We start from the raw sequence: 20739 nt of genomic DNA on the forward strand, positions 1-20739 counted from the left end.
TAGTTCTACAAAAGAAAATGCAAGATATGCTCTGGTCTTAGGGATGTTTGGTGAAGAGAAAAATTCCATAATTCCAGAAAACTGCCCACATACTTAACATTTTGCAGAAATTTTCAAGTATATATTGATTTCTTTAAAATCAGGGCATAGATATTTGAAATAATATTGCTGAGAAGAAAATGGCCATTTTTATAAACAAAAAGTAAATTCATTTTGAAATTTAGCTTTTTCCCTAACAAAAACTGTCCATATTTACAGTACAAAAAGTGATATTTTGACATATGTATACACTGTATGATGTATAATCAAGCTAAACATATCCATCACATCAGACATCATTTTTAGTGATGAGAACATTTAAAATCAAGTCTGCTAGCTCTTTTCAAAGGTATAAAACATTATTATTAGTCACATTCACTATTCTGCACAAGGTGTGCAATAATATTCATTGTGACTTTAGTTAGTATTTCCCTGCAGATGAGTGATGTTGAATTTTCTTTCATATGCCTCTTGCTCATTTGTGTTCTTTTATTCAGAGGAGGAGAAATATCTACTGAGATTCTTGGTCCAGTTTCAGCTGTGTTATTTGTTTTCTTGCTATAGAGTTATTTGAGCTCCTACTATACTAATTAGTAATTCCGTACCTAACATACAGTTTACAAATACGTTCTGCTGTCCCACAGGCTCCAAAACAAGGAGAATTTAATGTTTATTACTCAATACTTGAGTAATAGTACTTCCTGAAAAGGGAAGCTAAAAAACCTAGGTCAAAACTGACAAACAACTGAGTTTTTTAAACAAATATCTAAGATATTATCAATACTCCAAGACAGGTTTTAAATAGACATTTTTATGATATTTAGGCCATCAAAGAAGTAGTCAAAAGATAGCCAAGTATGACAATAACATATTTCAAGAAAAGTTCTTCCCAAAAACATTTACACATATTTTACTTTTACATAATATACAGTTACTGGGATGTCAACTAAGTCATATTATAACAACTTTTTCTCTACATATAGGTCTTTTTCAAAACCTGAGCATCCCTGAAAAACTGAGTCTTGACTTGAATCTCTTAAAAGTACCCAGCCAAGCTTGCCAACATTCAGGGAAAGACTTAGTGCAAAATTTAAAGAGTATTTTCTCCTCTTGGACAACATCAAATAGGAAAAAAGCAAAACTTGAGCAGTCTGAACTGCATTTGCATGCATATGCATATGTAGGTGCTTACTTTTGGAATGTTACCTTAGGTGAGACTCATGATGTAAAAATGGTTACTAACAGCTATCTATAGTAATTAATTAAGGTTACATATTTTCTTCTTTTTTGAAAAAAGAAAAGTTCTATTTTTATTGGAAAGGCAGACTCACACAGAGTAGGAGAGACAAAGAGAGAAAAATCTTCCATCTGCTGGTTCACTCCGCCAATGGCCTCATTAGCCAGAGCTGAGCAGATACTGAGCCAGGAGCCAGAAGCCTCCTCTGGGTCTCTCTCCAATGGATTCAGGATTCCCAGGCCCTGACCCTAGGCCATCCTCCACTGCTTCCCAAGCCACAAGTATGGAGTTGGATGGGAAGCAGAGCAGCCTTGACACTAGCCAGAGTCCATGTGAGATCCTGACACTTGGAAACAGAGGATTAGCCAGTACAACCTTTGCTTTGACCACAAGTTATACGTGTTTTTTGTTTGTGTGTCTGTTTGATTTTACTATTTTTACAAACTTTTAAGTTCATCATATAAATTTTGTTATTTTGTATATAATTTAAAATTTTAACACAAAAATAAAAACAATTACTTCCACATATCCTTTTCTGTTCAAACAATTCAGTATTATATAAATTCTCCCAGTTATCCACAATTATAAAGTTAGTTAGATTAAGTTATCTAAAATATTTAAAACTGCATTTACAAGTAAAAATTAAATAAATATAAATATCATTCATTCAAGTCTTTCAAACACATGTCAGAGCAGTCTTGCAAATCCAATTACCAAAATCATTATAAATACATAAGCAGCTCTTGTAAAATTTAATAAGCCAAACTAATAAACAGAATAAATTCAATTTCTTCAATGTTCTACCACTATTGAATATATCATTCATGTTAAAATCTTCCTAGGTATGACATAGTAGTGAAATGGAAAAAGCCTTGGTTCTTTCAGACTTGGTGAAATACAACTGTCACATAGCACTGAAAGACTGACTCCAAACTCCTACAGAAAAGAGCAGCAAACTATCAAATCTACCCCCTGTTGAGTTGGACTTCTTTCACTTATAACCAAACTTAATCCCGGTAGGTGTATGAGTGTGACCTAATTTTCACTTCAAAATGAAGCCACAATGCTGTATTTTTCTTGTAAAGGCTTTAAACACCCTTTGAAAGCAAGGATGCAAATACAATGATTACCCTAAAAAAGAACAATATCAGTAAGTTTTATTTACTTTATAGCTAAAGGCTACAAAGATACAAGAAAGGGAAGAGAGTTAGCAGAAAGTCAAGGAAGGTCACAGAGCTAGGGGCTTCTTCCAGGAGAGTTCAACCACACTACAGAAGAAATTTCTCCTTGTGGTACCAGGACTTCACAGGCTCATGACCTATTTTGCAACTCAATATATCACACATACTTGCCATTTTTAAAGTAATTTTGCTTTCAAACTTGCTTACTGTCTTATGTATCTGAAAGGGAGAGAGACAGAATAGACATTTCATACACTGGTTAACTCCTTAAATACCCACGAGAAGTTTCCCGGGTAGGAGGCAGGGACCCAAGTACTTGAGCACTAACCTGGTGCCTCCCGGGATGGATGTTAACAAGAAGCTAGAACTGGAAGGCAGTGGGGCTGGTGTGGGGGCATAACAAGCTATTCCTTAGCATGCAGCATTGGCACAAGTTCTAGCTCCAGCTGCCCCACTTTCAACCCAGCTCACTCCTTGGGGCCAGGGAAAGCAGTGTAGAATAACCCAAGTCCTTGGGACCGTGAACCTACATGAGAGACCCAAAGAAACTCCTATCTCCTGATTTCAGATCAGCTCAGTTCTGGCTGCCATTAGAGCCATTTGAGGTGTGAACAAGCAGGTAGGAGATCTCTCTCTTTCTCTGTGTGTATGTATGTCCTCTCTCTGTAAATATGCCTTTCATAGAAAAATAAATACAATAAATACATCTTAAAAAAAAGAAAGAAAGAAACGGGAAGGCAGAGCTAGGACTCAACCTCAGGCACTCTGACATGGAGTACAAGCATCCCAGGAGTCACCCTAATTGCTGCACCTTACCAACTTCTTTAATTGCCTACTTTAAACTGAATATATATTATGTACAGCAATACTCAGACTAATCTCTTTATTGTTTGATGGAATTCTGCATTCTTTCTTATCTTTCTCATCCGGCTAAATGCCACAATTCATTTTGCTGAGAGCAAAGAGACAACATTAAAATCAGTTTGCTCCAACCTTTATCAAATAGTGACCAACAATTAGGTATCATACAATCACAACAATAAAGCAGAATCTTACATGATCACTGTTATTTATTACTTGACTTTAGGGTGCTTGTTTTCAAAGTATGACCAAATATTTTAGAAAGTAAAAGTTCACATTTTCCAATTTGTGGCAACAGCTACACAGTAAAATGGGAACAACAATATCAAAACTGTCAAACTGCCAGAATTAAGAAGGTCTTTGAAATGAATATGACTAAATGAAGCCATAATGTGTACATTCAACTATCTCACTGACACTGGGAGTTTGCCTACATTTAGGGATTGAAGAATTTACATCTTTGGGTGGGGAAAAAAACGGATGCAATTGGAACAAAAGATTAAGGGAGTCTGATAACTCCAATTAGTATCTCCTTATTTATTTCCATAACTGCACAAGCCTACAGAAGTCAAGGAATTTTACTGTACTGCTCATCAATTTGGAACAAAGAAGTGTTTGTTCCATTCCTTAAGACTGTACCTATAAATAACAGAATGATGGACTTCTAATTGTTCATGAAGAACTATACTATTGTAACAATACAGGTGAAATCAGTGGGGTGGGGGTAGGGAAGAAGCAATCCCCAAGCCTATGGAACTGCATCATAAAATAATAATTAAATTTTTTAAAAAAATACTGTGTGTGAAGATAATGTTCAAATATGGGCAACTCGACAAATGGAATCCTGAAAAAAAAATCATCTATGGCCGAAAAAGACAACCACAATAGTTAAGTGTTCTGAAAAATGATAGAAGAAAATATATGAGAAGACTTGAAAATTCTGCTGCACGCACACACACAAATGATCATAGTGTACAAATGGTTTAGAGGTTATCAAAGGAAAAAGAATTAGATTCTCGAGAAGACAGAACCAGGAAAAAAAATTTGAAAAATCCTAAGAAAGAGTTAGTCAATATAAGGAAGAGTTCATTAGCAAATATTGCTGTCATGAAGCCGTCAAATCTCCCTTACTGTCAGGATTTAGACAGAAGTCAAAGTACCATTTAGCATGCATTTATGACTTCTATGATTTTATAACACCTACAGAGGACAGCAATAGCACTTAATAAAACTGAAGGCAGAGGTAAAATCTGGGTTTCAACATCTATACTTCAGTAACAAATCTAAATCATTTAATAAGCCATGTGATTGTATCTCTACGTCATATACTAAATAAGACTGCAAAGATCTCTCACAACTAAGAAATGGTATAGAAGTATGATTTCTACTCAGAGATCTTAAAATATTCAAGTAAGCTGCTAAGACAGATTTAAAAATAAGTAGCCTCTCATTTTTAGACTACTCACTTTAAATATGCAGTTATAACTTGTGGCAACAGCACCACTGCAGTGTGCAGCTTCCTGCAGTTTCCAGCTGCAAGAGAAGGTGGTGCTATAGAGATCCTTTGCACAAACCCAGCCACAAGCCAGACACTATGCGTGGGAAGCCAGGATGGAGCCTGCATCAACTCGAGATTTCAGACATGGCTAAAGATGCAAAGCTGCCGCTCCCTCCCTTGCTGTTCCAGATTGGTTCATAATGATTGGATATGACCATAAATGATTACAGTCTGTGTTTATAACAAGGGACGCTTCATACCAAACTTCTTGCTAAGAGTTAGAAAGGCTGAATTAAACCTAAATTACAAGAGGCATGTACATACAGCTTAAATATAAAAAATTGCCATTACTATAACTCAGAGTTGAACAGATCACTTTGACAGAAGAAATATGTTATTCTCTTTTTTTGGATACTTTTTTTTAAAAACACAATCTAATCCACTGTTGGTGGGGATGTAAATTAGTACAACTACTATGGAAGTCAGTATAGAGATTCCTGACAACTGAAAACAGAGCTGCCATATGATTTAGACATCCCACTCATGAAAATAACATCCAAATGAAATGAAATCTGCATCTGAGAGAGTTACCTTAACTCCACGTTTATGGCAGTGCAAATCACAATAACTAAGATGTGGAACCAACCCAGATGCCCTTCAACAGAAGAATGGATAAAGAAACTGTGTTATATTCATACCATGAAATACTATTCCACCATAAAAAATGAAATCTTGCTATTTGCAACAAAATGGCCCACACTTAGTGAAATAAACCAATCCCAAAAGGACAAATTTATATTCTCTCTGATATACAATAACTAATACACAAAGCACTACACACACACACACACACACACACACAAAATGTACAAGGGAGATCAGTATACAGGGAGTAACGGTTGCATATAGCATACACATGTACTCCCAGTTAATAGTACAAATCCCATTTTTCCTTATACTTTTACATTACAACACTATGTTTTTTATTTTTTTTTAAGATTTATTTTTTTATTATTTTTTCATTGGAAAGGCGGATATACAGAGAGGAGAGACAGAGAGGAAGATCTTCCGTCCGATGATTCACTCCCCAAGTGAGCGCAACGGGCCGATACTATGCCAATCCGAAGCCAGGAGCCTCTTCTGGGTCTCCCATGCGGGTGCAGGTTCCCAAAGCTTTGGGTCGTCCTCGACTGCTTTCCCGGGCCACAGGCAGGGAGCTGGAAGGGAAGCGGGGCTGCCGGGATTAGAACCGGCACCCATATGGGATCCCGGGCGTGCAAGGCGAGGACCTTTAACCACGTGCGCCACCGCACCGGGCCCAACACTATGTTTTTTATATTTTCCTATTCTTGCCATATAATGACACATTTATATTTTAGAAAGTGTGACCTGTGACAGTGAATTGAGTGAGTGTGTTATTGTGATAGCTTGGGGACAGACAGTGGGAGGGGATTATGGGGAGGAAGGAAGGGAAAGGGGTGGGACAAACCCCTATGCTTACGAAACTGTATTATGTAAAAAATAAACAAGTAAACTTTAAAAAAAAATAAATTGTAGATAATGAAATATCTAGGTTCTAGCCTTCTATTAACCAGGGCAAACATTAACTGTTTACATCATCCTCTTTATTAGTAACAGCAACGTGCTAATGATGAGTTTAGCCAATTCTAAATGTAATCTGATATATTTCTCACTGCTTTTATCAACTCTCTGGGCATACGTGGAAGATTGCTTCAAAACTGGTAGAAAGGCCAAAAGATGACAATCTCCATGCTGGGTTTCCTTCCATTTCAAATCCTAGGTTTGAATCTTGAAGTATCTCTGCTAGAGGTCAGGCAGCTACTGCCTTTGTCCACATATCTACCATCTGCCCTCACGTCCACCCTGTCTTCGGCTCCAGGGGTTCCTCCATTGACTGGCTCAAGAACAACAGATCAGAGAAAGGAAGGAAAGGGAAGTCAAGGTATCTGATTTCCTAGCTTCCTTTCTGCAAGACAACCTCATGATCAAGTGCCACTGCTACTCTTCCACAGAGACTGACCCGTTGTTACTCACAAGTGACTACACTTTCTCAGCAGACTGGAAAAATCAGATTGTCTTCCCTACTGTGAGAGAGCAGCACCCAGTACACTGAAGTCCTAAACAAAGTTAAAAAGCCAAGACACAGGTTTTTTGTCTTTGCGCATGAACTCAGCACTAAGAGAAGCTTATAATACTGATTGTACCTCGCATTCGTATTCGAACCTTCACATTCACATTAGAACCACACTAGTGGTCTCCAGCTTACCAACTATATAAATATTGAGTCTTGTCAGCCTGCGTAGTCACGGAAGTTGAACCCTTATACTACACAAGTACAACTGTGTGTGTGAGTGTGTGTGTGTGTATATATACTGTTCTACATATCTGCAGAATACGAACAGCTATCATACTCAATTTCTACAAAAGTAAAGATAAAAAAGATGATGGACCTATCTGATTTCTTGGTGCCCTAGAAGATACACGGGGGAGGAGGAAGGACAGAAAAAGCTAAGAAAAAGATCTTTGCTTTCAGCCATTAATAAGGAGAAACAGAATTTATCCCCTAATCATCCCCATGCACTCCCTGACTTTATAAAGCTGAATAAAACATAAAAACCATTTCCAGCCATCTTACAATAAAAAGGGTCACCAAAAAAAAAAAAAAAAAAAGACAAGACTTAGGACTGCCTCAGTTTATTGCCCTAGACACAGTTTTCATGGTGCAGTACAGGGAGGGGAAAATCTATACACTGCCTACTAACTTATCTGAGTTGAGAAAAGAGAATCACTTAGGGAAGTCAAGGCAACCTGAATTACGGGGCAGCAAACCAGACAGTAGGGGATTACACAGAGCAGGGACTACCCAGAAATGCAGAGGGAACAAGGCAAGTCATTCCAACGTGAGACAAACTACCCAGGACTGAGGAAGCACTCCCTGCAGAGTGTGAACTAACTGCTGGGAAGTTCGTGCTTCCCTCAGTCAGAGAAATGGCCTCACCACACATGGAGCACTGGACAACAAGGCCTGGCCTTCGTAGAGGGGCACAGCAGCCTGCTCTGGACTTACCCAAAGAGGTGAAAAAAAGCCCCAAATGAATGAAACTGATCACAGGTAACTTGACTACACACGATAGAATTCAGCAAACTGTAAACAGCCAAATAGTACATAATTCAAATTTTGAAGATGTATGTATGAGATAGATCTTGTGAGCTAGGCAGATGTGTCAAGATATTACCTGTGGGGCCCGGCAGCGTGGCCTAGCACCTAAAGTCCTCGCCTTGAACACCCCAGGATCCCATATGGGCGCCGGTTCTAATCTCGGCAGCTCCACTTTCCTTCCAGCTCCCTGCCTGTGGCCTGGGAAAGCAATCGAGGACAGCCCAAAGCCAAGGACCCTGCACCTGTATGGGATACCCGGAAGAAGTTCCTGGATTCTGGCTTCGGATCGGCATAGCACTGGCCCGTTGCGCTCACTTTGGGAGTGAATCATCAGACGGAAGATCTTCCTCTCTGTCTCTCCTCCTCTCTTTATATCTGACTTTTCAATAAATAAATAAATCTTTTTAAAAAAAGATATTAGCTGTGAAAGCCTCTCTTACAACATGCTTCCACAACATGAGATCCGTAACAAGGGTTAGTAAATTTAAAACCAAGACCTGTGACCTGTGGCTGAAGAACTTAACTTCCCATGAAAACAGAGTCCTTCAGTTAGGGTCCTCTGAAGATCCACGAGGACCTCACACAAGGGTGACCCACAAGGGTAAGCCTTTCTTCACAATACTAGTGACATTTTATTTGGGGGCATATTATTTGCCTGTTCATGGGGCTAAGCTTGCATGACGATCCAAACGCAGTGGCAGGTAAAACTGCCAGCAACTTAGCACAAATCAACAGTACTGGCAGTCAATATATTTTTCACCAGCATGTACTCAAAGGAAAAGTAAATGCCAATTTCACTGAAGAATATGCCACCTGGAGTAGTAAAAATTATTTCATTTATTAAATCTCAATCTTTGAGTACGGGTCTTTGCAAAGTTTATATGAATATTTTAGGAAGTATGTATAGAGCACCTCTGCTGTATGCTGAATTACAAGGGCTATCCCATTAAGCTCAAATTATACTGAATGACATTTTTCTTGGTCTGCCATTTTTACTTGAAAAAAAAATACAAACTGAGAAACAATAACTATTGTAATTTGAGTATTTGGGATTACAAAGAAACAAGCAACAATTGAGAAAAATGAGGAACTGGCAAAGGAGATAATATGAGCCACAGGCATACGGAAGAGGAAAAGGTTATTTTGTGATGGAGGTAGCAGGCAGTTTATAAATAAAATATCCCACACCTATTTTTGCTCATTACAGTCAAAACAAAGGGAAAGTAATATTTACAATTTTATTATCAGAATGTGTATACTGTCAAAATCTTAAAGATACACATGATCTTTTTATTTTAAATAATAAGTTCAATTCTCTTGCTCCTTTCTGTGTCAATTGGAGCCTCACAGGAGTCCAGGGCTCACTGAGCTATATCACAGAAACAGTTCCACTTAATATCCAGACTTTTTATCAATAACTATCGCATTGTAAACTCTTCAAAAATAAAACTTATGTCTTATCTTTTTTCCCATCACTTACCACTATCCTATCACATACTCAATAAACTATTCCTAAAAGATCCATGTCCCAGGGGTCAGATATCGCTCCAAGAAGCCCAACACCGTTGTACCAGATATCTTTTTAAAAAAAGTAACCAAATAAATTGAAAATATGAACTTACTAGTGGACCTAAAATATATGTTGCAATCTTTATTTAGCCATTCTAAACATGCTGACCATGTTTTCCTGCAACAGCCACCCCCCCTTGACATACAGGGTGCAATGACACGCTTGGTGGCTTCTACCTCTCTGGCCATCCCTCCTTAGGCTTTCTCTGATTCACTTCAGTTGATACAGCCTCAGTCTCCTAGTTTGACTTCATCCAAAACTTGTGAGTTTTAGATCAGGTACCTTTCTCACCCTCAGCAAGACCACCATTTTGGAGCAGACCATAGGCTGCAGTGGGAGGATGTCTTGTGAACTAGGTGTCTGAACAGCATCTGGCGTCTCTACCCAACAGACCCTAATAGTGTCCCTAACCCTGTCCATCAAAATGTTTGGTCATTGATAAATGTCTCCAGGGGGCAAAATCTCCCCTGGTCTAGAACTGCCCCTTGAAACAAATTCAACTATTACCCATGTATACTAAGGTCTTCCAAAAGATGACAGGAAATGTGTATATTTTTTAAAAGCTAGGCATAGATTTCCATATTTTTGCACCAAAATAAATGTTATCTTTTAATTCCATGAACTTGCTGTAGTCTCTTCAGGTACTGATGTATCTTTAGCCAAGAACTCCTTCCTAACTTTAAGCATATACCCAACTCCTTGATGATTAACTCTGCATACAGCTCAATGTAACTAAACCTTAACTCACTGCTGATAACTGAAGCTCCCTTCTTTTTCCTATCTAGTATATTTTGATGACTGATACAACCATCTCCACAGTCATCCATCCCAGAAATCCAAGAATTATTCTAGAAATCATTTTCTCTATCATATCCAATGCATTACCAAAAGCCCCACTCCTAGACTCAAGATCTCACTTCTAGAATTTGATATTACCAAATATTATATTATAAAATAAAAAACTGGGACCAGCTTTGCAGTGTAGCATGTTAAACTGTGGCCTGTGACACTGGCAGTCTACCTAAGCAATGGTTCAAGTCCTAGTTGCTCTACTTCCATCCAGCTCCCTGTTGATGTGTATAGGAAAACAGGGAAAGATAACCTAAATAGGGCCTGTGCCAACAAAGACTGGAAGACATAGATGGAGTTTAAGGCTCCTGGTTCTGGCCTGATCCAGCCCTGCAATTATTTGGGGAGGGGATAGGGGGAGCACTGAACCAACAGATAAAAGATTTCTAGATCATTCTCTTTCTGTCTTGCCTTCACTTTCTGTAAATACGGTATTTTTCTTTAATCATCAAATTGAGGAACAAAGTGAGTAAAAATGCTTTCTGGAGAGCTCAAAACATTCCTGTAAAGATGGAACTAACAGATCCTGTATATCGAGCAACTGGCCTAGTGGTAAAGACGTCAGTCAAGATGCCCATATCCATATCAGAGTTCCTGGGTTCAATACTTACTTCAGGCTCCAGACTCCAGATTCCTGCTAATGCAGACTTTGGAGGAATAATAATGGTTTATGTACATAGGTTTCTATCAGCCATGTAGGAGACTTAAATTGACTTCCCAGCCCCCATCTTCACTCTGAGCCCAATCACAGAATTATGGGCATTTGAGCAATGACTCAGAGATGAAAGACACCTCATACCCACTCCATCACACTGTCTCGCAAATATTTCTTTAAAAAAGATAATGAGCATTTTTTAGTAAACTTTCTAAAATTCCTACATTTAAGTAATTTTATTTTCTATATTATCTTATTGAAGACAGCTTTGAAACTAGATGTCTTAAACATTATCCAAATACTCTGGTCTCTGTTCAGAATGCATAAATCTTTTGCCTTTTACTGAACATTATTCAATTATCTCTGAGGTGTGTACTCCCTTGACAAAATTTTAAATGTAGCAGTTTATTAGATTAGCGAGGGGTCATTCTGTACTTTTATAAGAATTCAGAGTATTAAAGCATGGAATAAACCCCTTATAAACTTGGTTTGCTGCCATTGTGTTCAGCATCAATCAAATAAAGTGGGAAGGGAAAACTCACTGGAACACCTTTCTGGGTTACACAAGAGCTCAATTTCACACCCTGTCCCCACACATAAAAATCCCCATGCACCACTTCAGACATGGTCAGCCTCACCTGTCGCCTGTTCCAGTCACTACAAAGGCAGCCAGACTCATTATACAGAGCGTTACCTACAACACCTCTCATTTCAGGGCTATACATGTGTCTTACCCTGCCATCTAAAAGCTCCAACATCAAAGTATGAGGCACCATCTGTTCTAAGATGACCCTGTTCAGCACTCATACATACACAACTAAAAATTGCAGGGAAGTTAATATCTCCTTGGATGAGCCTTTGGTCAACAGAAGCCAGATACCATTAGACAAGTTCTGCCCATATTCTCCCCAGTAAAATATCTTATCTATAGGTCATGGACATGCAGATCACACAGGCCCATGCACTCAAGCAATGCTGTATTTGGCAACAGGAAGTTTGGTGCCACATGTGCATGTCCCTTTGCTTCCTCACTGTGGCTTTACAATCCATAAAACATCAGAGGTGCATAAGACTCAGCTTTCTGGGAAAGCCAGCATAAGATATCTCACCACTCCAAAAAGCAGCTGTGGTCTGTATTTCACAAGGGAGATTCCAAAGCCTATTAAACTGCAAGGTGCTACTTCTGCTTTCATTTCCTTTATTGAAAGACCTCAGAAAGCACAAAATAAAAACAAAACCTTACCAGCACAGCTTCATCACTGTTTCTCTTAACCTATTACAAATAAGAACCTTCAGAATAAATAACCTCAAACAAGGTCTCTGCACAAGGATATGTCAAAAAGAGTGAGAGGGGCAAGCATTTGGCTCAGCAGTTAAAATGTTGCTAAGGAATCCTGCTCCCAATACAGCAGAGTGCCAGTATTGGAGTCATGGCTCTGCTTCCAAGAGCAGCTTCCTTCAGTGATGGCTCCAGTATCTGGACCCCTGTCACTCACGTGAGACATCCAGATTGAGTTCTGACTTCCTGGTTCTAGTCTGGCTCAGCCATCCTGCTGCGGTGATTTGGGCAGTATGCCAACAGGTGGAAAAGACGTCTCTTTCTCTCCCTTATCCTTTATCCCTCCCTCCCTTCCTCATTCTCTTTATTTTCCATAAACTTCTTTAAAACACATGTTTTTATTTATCTGAAAGGCAGAGCAACAGAATGAGAGTGAGAGATAGAGAGATCTTCCATCTACTGGAAGATCCATCCATTTCCATCCACCCTCTAATGGCCACAACTGCCAAGTCTGGGTGAAGCCAAAACCAGGAACGAGGAATTTCATCTCCCAGTTAGGTGCCATTTTGTGAAAGGAGGAAAAGGCAAGGGAAAGGGCTCAGCATACGCTGAGCTGGGAGTGAACTCATTTTTGACTCAGTAAACTGCAAAAGCATGGCATCCTAGAGGTTCCACCCAAGACCAGTCCAGGTAGCCCTCAGACCTGACAGCCAGCAGATCAAGAATTGTAGTACTGTGCCATTTCTTACAGTGGCAAAAGTTTTAGGACTGCAGGAGCATTTTCTCTCAGCGTGGCAAACATCTTAGGAGTGCTGGGACAACAGTGAGCTGCACATGTGCTGGGCTTGTGAAAATTTACTGAGCTCAGTGCATTGCACTGGTCCCACAGGAAAATAATACCGACTATGGCATTGTATGGGTCAAAACAGGTCCATGCGGCCCTCAGACCCAGCAGCCAACAGGTTCTTGCAAGATTACCAACAACAACATAGCTCTATAGGACTCCTGATGTCTCCCTAATCCTGGTGCCTGTGCCAACTGGAAGTTGGAGAAAGTTTGTACAGACAACAGTGGAGCCTCAGCACAGTGTCATAGGAGGAGGAGAATGGTAAGCCAGGAACTCTGGCTATGGAGACCATCCTGGAAATTTAACATAAGAACCCAGACCTGGAACTTGTTGGAGAGAGTGGCACAATTGGCTGCAAACAAAGAGCAGTGTACCAACTGCAATAAATAAAATCAAACTGTAGACCTGTGGGTGACACAGCTTAGAAACCTGCCCCAAGAAGAAGATTCTGCTAACCAGAAGTACAATGACCAAAGCAAAAGAAGAGACAAAGGCACAATGAAGATTACTGAAGACTCCCCTACAAAGGAGCAAAACCATATACCAACCTCAGAGTTCACTGAGGAAGACATCAAGAAAATGGGGGATACAGAATTCAAAACACTTGTTATAAAACTTTTTTTGTTGTTATAAAACTTCTTATCAACAAGAATAAGCACGTAAAACAGGCATTCAAGAAATTTAAGAAATATATCACACTGGAAATGAATCAAATGAAACCTGATACATTAGAAATGAACAATACAGTGGAGCAAATCAAAAGTACAGTGGAGAGTCTCCAAAATGGAATGAAGCAAGCAGAAGAAAGAATCTCAGAATTGGAAGATATTTCCTGTCACCAGGGGGAAGCAAACAAAAAGCTGGAACAGAGTTGAATCAGGCCAAAATAAGTATTCAAGAATTGAAACACACTATTAAGAGACCAAATATAAGAGTTATGGGAATCTAGAAGGTGCAGAAAGAGAAGCTGGGACTAAAACTGTATTCAATGAAATCATAAGGGAACTTTTTCCCTAATCTAGAGAAAGAACTGGGAAACAAGATCCAGGAGGGACACAGAACTCCCAACAGGCTTGACCAAAAGTGGTCTTCACCAAGATACATGATAATCAAGCTCTCTTCAATTGAACATAAGGAAAGGATCCTCAAATGTGCACGTGTAAAAAATCAATTGCCATATAAAGCAATGCCAATTAAACTCACAGGAGACCTCTCACAGAAAACTCTACAGGCCAGAAGAGAATGGAGCTATATATTCCAGATTCTAAAAGAAAAAAATTGTCAGCTCAGGATAACATATCCAGCAACGCTTTTTTTTGTCTTTGAAAATGAAATAAAATTCTCCCACAGTAAAGAAAAGTTAGAAGAATTTGCCTCTTTCAAACCTGCCCTACAAAGGATATTTAAAATTTTCAATGGCTCATAGATCTTCCAGAAGCATCATTTTCTTCCTATTGTTGATTTTATATTGTGGCTTTTCATTTAAGTGGATGTACAGTAATTGTGAAATGGAGACTATCATTTCCAGATGTGAGGATACAAATGCAGTATGCATCTCTACTTCCAGAGTAAAGATGGACTCCCAATGAACCTGTTTACTATATGACAATAGGATACTGGACTCTTTGCCATTGTCCATGCCCCCAATGATGGATGTATGACTGTATATAAAGAGCTATACTTAGTAATGATATAGAGGAACTCAGTGTGGCGGGGCACTGGGGAATGGATAAGGGAAATCCATCCCAGGGGCCTATGGAACTGTATCATAAAATAATAATAGTAATAATTAAATAAAAGATTTTTAAAATTAAACACAACTTTTAAAAGTTCAATCTCTGCAATTACATTAAGGAGCCTGAAGAAGGAATATTAAAACTGAACTTGGGGTCCAGCACAGTAGCCTAGCAGCTAAAGTCCTCACCTACTCTCCCAGGTGCATTACCAGGGAGTTGGATCAGAAGCACAGCAGCAGGGACTTAGACAGCAACCTAACTGACTGCACAGCAACACCATCCCCTCAGCATCTGAAACAGTAGGCTAAATCCCACTCTACATTTGTCCAATTTCAATAACTTTAACCACACACCCTTATTTTATATATGCCATATCCATAAAATCTACAACCAGAATCCTGATCATTCAAGGCAAGGACTTTAGCTGCTTGGCTACTGTGCTAGGCCTGGTATTATTATTTTTTATTTCATGCCTTTTCCTAGGTTCCCATTCATGGGTGAATCAACTTTACACAGTGTACCATCAAAACTCACTTCATATCCTCTTGAGCACCAAACTAATTACCTTTTTAAATATTCTGCTTTCTGCTAACCTAAAAAATAAAAAAAAAAAAAACAAGCAAACAACAACAAAACCAGTAGCACATCTTTTATTAGGTACTCCAAAAAAGTTTCTAAAGCGCTAGTTATGAATTAACAATTTGGCCTATTTTAAAATACAAAAGTATGACAAGTCATATAAATAGAAACAGAATAATCTAAGTAAAATTGGCAAGCTAAGTTTCTCACTGCCTAACAAAACTAGATTCTTTTGGTTTTCCTCATCTGAGAGAGAATTTCATGAAAACTTTTCAGAAACATTAAAAACAACTAAAAGGTCAAGAAATAGAAACAGTAACATTCTAACTTGAGACTGCACAAGTAAAAAGAAATGTGAGGTACAAACAGTCTTGATGATAGGACACATTACAAATGCAGCACAGTAGGAATCCACACATCCCAAGGAAAGCCCTTGTTAGCAGTACAAGAAGTGAAAGGAACATAATTTTCTCTTTTGACAGGTACTACTCATCAACAGGTATGACCTATTTGACCACTGACAGAACTACCTCAACCCAACCTATTTCCTGCTATTCTATGAATGGCAGTCAAAACTCACAATGAAACAGACTGTAGCTATGAAAATACAGTGCTTGGCTCTATGCTTAAGCAAGGCCTCCTTCGCAAACTACCCTGGCTGCAACTTCTAATTAGGAAGATTTGCAGCGGACCAGATAAAACTCCAAACAGGAGCTGAAGAAGCTCAGAAGGAAATGAAAATTGTTTCCACACTTGCCAAGTAAGCAGTTCAGGTCTACGCAATGAACTCTACATGAAACCACGAGCCGGGCGCACAGATGGGGAGACTTGCTTTGGCCGACTAGAAAGACGGGAATCTTGAAAGGTCATAGACCTCAACTCTCCGGTATCTCAGTGGTAAAGGTGCATACCGTGAAAGAAAACAGCTTTTCCAGACTTCCTTAACCTGATTTTGTTTGAGAATATCACCTTAATAGTCTAGGTTAAAGGAGAATATATACAGAGAATACACACAGAATCCAGAAAAGTGAGAAAATAGTCATTTCTATAACACTGTCATTAACGAAGCAAAAGAACTCTAGCATCAGATTAAAGCTTAGGGAACTCCATCCACCAGATCAGTCTGTGCCATGTATATCAACAATTCCAGTAAGATGCTGGACTCTATGCTGGGTATGTGCTTGCAGTGAAGGAATCTCAACTGAACTTGAACTGTGGTTATGCAACAAGGTGGAGGAATCCACCATGGGAGGAGGGTTATGGGAGGGGTGGGGGGAATCCCAGTGCCTATAAAACTGTATCACATAATACAATGTTATTAACAATAAAAACAATAATAATAAAAACAATTCCACCAACACCCTTATATTTCTTCCTCAAAAGGAAACAACATACAACACAGTCACTTCAGGGATTACTGAAGCTTACTCTTGTTCTTGATACACTTAAATTGCCTTCAAGAGATCTCTACCCCTCCTTACAGTTTTTACCAAAGGCGGGTGTTATTTTATAAAATATCATTTGGCCAAACTTATTTTCCATAATATCTCACTCATAAGCCCGCATATAAATTCACTCCTAAGCTTGAAAGAAATTTAATACCTAAGACAGAAAGGAAACTGTGATATATGAGTGCAAAAATCAGAATCGGACAATAGAAGTGAATCATACCATAAAAACGTCTTACATTTAATCATTTAAAAAAATTCACAAAATTCTGAAAATGATTCATCATCACACAACTAAGGAAGCAAGCATATATTTCTGGCATTTGAGAAATCTTAAAAAAAACTCCCAAAATGATGACCAAAACGAGTGTTACACTAGTGCCATGCAGCAACAAATCCCCACATGCTTATTCATCATTTCAACAGAAAGCCTTCTAGCCAATTATTTCTAGGGCTACAATCTGGTTGCACTATACTATGAAATTTGAATGTTATGTTATTAGAAAAATGCAAATGAAGAGGAAAACTGGCAGTTCTTGTTTTTGTTTTTTTTAGAAAAATAGAGGTTAAATTCAAGTTTTGATGCCTGTTTCTCCAACTGCATGCAGATTTTATTGCGAATGTTATGAGGTTCCTAAAGCAACTGCTCACTTATAGTCATTAACTTGTCAATATGCTGATATTTTTATGCAATACCCTTTCTATACTCTGGCTAGATTTCCTATTATTATAATTTTGATAATACAAGAATCATGTCATTTTAAACTGACAAAAACCTTTTCAACATAAATTCCTCAAACTACTATACACTCAAATTTTATTTCATTAATAAATTCATTTTTCTAAAGTCAACTGTGAAATTTAACATGGTAATCAAGACTGAAATATTAAAACTGCAAAGGGCTCAGGTTTTCCTACAATTCTACCCAAAAGAAAAAATGATCCAAAGGGAATGAAACATATAATCTGTTGGCTCTAAACTAAAGTTTTAAAGATGAACGAACTGGTGCTAGTACGGGTATTAACATCGTCATTGCCATTCCATCTCAAAGTGCTGCTCTGAGTCCCGGCTACTCCCCTTCTAATCCAGTTTCCTCTCTGAGCATCCAGCTAAAAACTTGGAGTCACCCACATGGGAGACTCAGAATTCTTGGCTTCAGACTCCTGACTTCAGTTTGGACCAGTTCCAAACATTACATATTTGGGAAGTGAACCAGTAGATCAAAGATCTCATTCTGTCCCTATCATTCTCTCTCTCTCTCTGTAACTCTGCCTTTAAAATAAACAAGTTTCAGGGAGGCAGGGGGTAAAGAGGGAACAAATTCATTTAAAAAAAAAAAAAGCATTACCATGTACCTGCTTAAATGACAGAAAGAAGCCAACATTTAAGCCCCAGAACCTGGAGGCTGTTCAGTTTAGTGTAAAGACTGAATAAGGCCTACATGCCTAGGATTCTGTGCACTGGTCTGTCACTCCCCAAACTGAACTCTAGGAGCAAGTATTTCACAGTTCTATTACTAATTGAGCAACTTTATTCATGGTTTTCTTTCTGTAATAGAGAATATAACAGGATAGGTTGACATGATAAAACCAAGAAAAGTCAGGATGATGCCAATTAATATAATGCTGACAGGTTTTACTAGGAACCAAAAAATAATTTAGAAGTTGAATTTCTTAAAACCCACTTTGTTTTGCATGAATGTCCAAATCATTCAAATGATTTCTTGGGAGACTTAAGATCAGCTGTCAACGAAAAAAGGCAATTTTTTTTCCAGTTGCCTCAGAGTTCCAGTATCTTATCTTTTTCAGAAAACCTGTTTAATGGCAGCAAATTTGCAAACATCAAATTTAAGATTACATATTCAGTAAAACATGAAGAAAGAAATTAAAGTTCACTTCCAAGCATTTATGTTGGCAAAGACGGAATACACTACTTAGAAAAGCCTGATAACTGAGGGCTCAGTTTTTCCATCATTCACGCACTACAAGTTTTAACATTGCTTTAATCAAGAGGTAGACATCATGAATCTGTCATTTAAAATAGGCAAATTCATTGCTCCTTCTTTGTGAAAGTTTGATATCTTGGCTCATGTTGCATATTTTCAAATTAAGTATTATTCCACTAAAAGAATACAAATAAAGAAACCAGGAAAATAATAGATTTTTAAGTTTGTTTCCATAAAATAAAATCAACCATGCAAATTGCTAGCAATATAAAGTATTGATATAGTATACCTTATATCAATATGATATAGTATACCTTATATCAATATAAGGTATAGCTAGCAATTTAAACTATAGTTAGACAGAAGCAGAGAGAGAGGGAGGGAGAGACAAAGAGAGACAGAAATCTTCTATCTGCTGCTTCAAATGGACGAAATGTCAGAGCTGAGCTAATGCAAAACCAGGAACGAGGCACTTCTTCTGGATTAACATATGGATGCAGGGGCCAAAGGACTTGAATCATCTGCTGCTGTTTTCCCAGGCCATAACACATGGATCACAACTGGAGCAGCCAGGACTCAATGTAGCACCAATGTTGGATGATGGCACCACAGGCCAAGGCTTAACTACGGTGCCACAGTGTTGGTCACACACAATTTTAGCATCACTAGATTTTCAAGTTTTCTTCAAAATAGTAGGGACTATCTTTTTTCTTTTTCTCCCTTTTTTTCAAGATACACTTATTTTTTATTGGAAAGGCAGATTTACAGAAAGAATGAGATACAGAGCTCTTCTGTCCACCGGCTCACTCCCCATGTGGCCACAATGGGTGCAGGGTGCCAAGGCTTTGGGCCATTCTCCAGTGTTTTCCCAGGGCACAAGTAGGGAGCAGGATGGGAAGTGGAGCAGCTGCGACATGAACCGTCACCTATGTGGAATCCTGGCAGCTACAAGGTAAGGATTTAGCCAATAGACTATCACACCAGACCCTCAGGACTATTATGTCATAAAGAATAGTTGGGAATTTACTTTAATTGACTCTAATAAATAAGCCCAAAACAAAAGCACCTTAAATAGCAAACAACGTCCAATTAATTTTTAAACAATACTTTCACCTACATAGTAATCCAATAAACATTCATCAATAAATTTGGTCATTTTGTCCCAGATCTATGCATAACAAAAAGTTCAATATGAAATGGAAAGAAATTATTCAATCTTATACTCATATTTAGAAACCAATTTCAATTTTTAAGCCAATTTCACATAAAATTATTCTTCAAAAACATTACCAATTTTTCCAATTCTTCATTTTCTAAAAAAGGTTTGTTTATCCGAAAGACAGAGTGACAGACACCATCCATCAGCTGTTTGACTCCCTAAATGACTATAATAGCTAGGCCTAGGCCAGGCCAAAGCCAGAAGCCAGAAACTGCATCCTGGTCTTCCACATGGGGGCAGGGGTGCCAGTACCTGGACCACCTTCCACTGTCTTCAAGGCACATGAGCTGAATGGGAATCAGAGCAGAGCAGAAAGGACTGGAACCGGCACTCACAGGTAGAATGGCCCTCCTGAGGTGGTGGTTTAGCCTGCTCTAACGTAACACCAGCCCCCAATTCTTTACTTCTTCATCAGAGCACTTTCTTGTCCTTAAAGTTTTCTATTAGCTGTTTTCATCTGGATAATAGTTTGAGTAAACCCCAAAGGGTCTGTATATTAAGGGCTTGGTCCCCAAAGTCGTATATTAATATTCATGGATTAATAGTCATGGTTAATGGATTATGGTGAGGGATTGTATCTAATTATGACATCTAAGAGGTGGGCCCAAGGGGAG

General features: G+C 38.5%; 1 protein-coding gene across 2 annotated transcripts in view; it reads right to left on the minus strand.

Annotated features, from left to right (window-relative positions):
* NUBPL (nucleotide binding protein like) overlaps positions 1-20739 on the minus strand; it is a 210199-nt gene that overhangs the window by 128550 nt on the left and 60910 nt on the right. The window lies entirely within an intron of this gene.

The sequence above is a fragment of the Ochotona curzoniae genome, unplaced genomic scaffold (assembly GCF_017591425.1).
Source record: "Ochotona curzoniae isolate NIBS_2020 unplaced genomic scaffold, NIBS_Ocur_1.0 scaffold_4701, whole genome shotgun sequence".
Classification (NCBI taxonomy): domain Eukaryota; kingdom Metazoa; phylum Chordata; class Mammalia; order Lagomorpha; family Ochotonidae; genus Ochotona; species Ochotona curzoniae.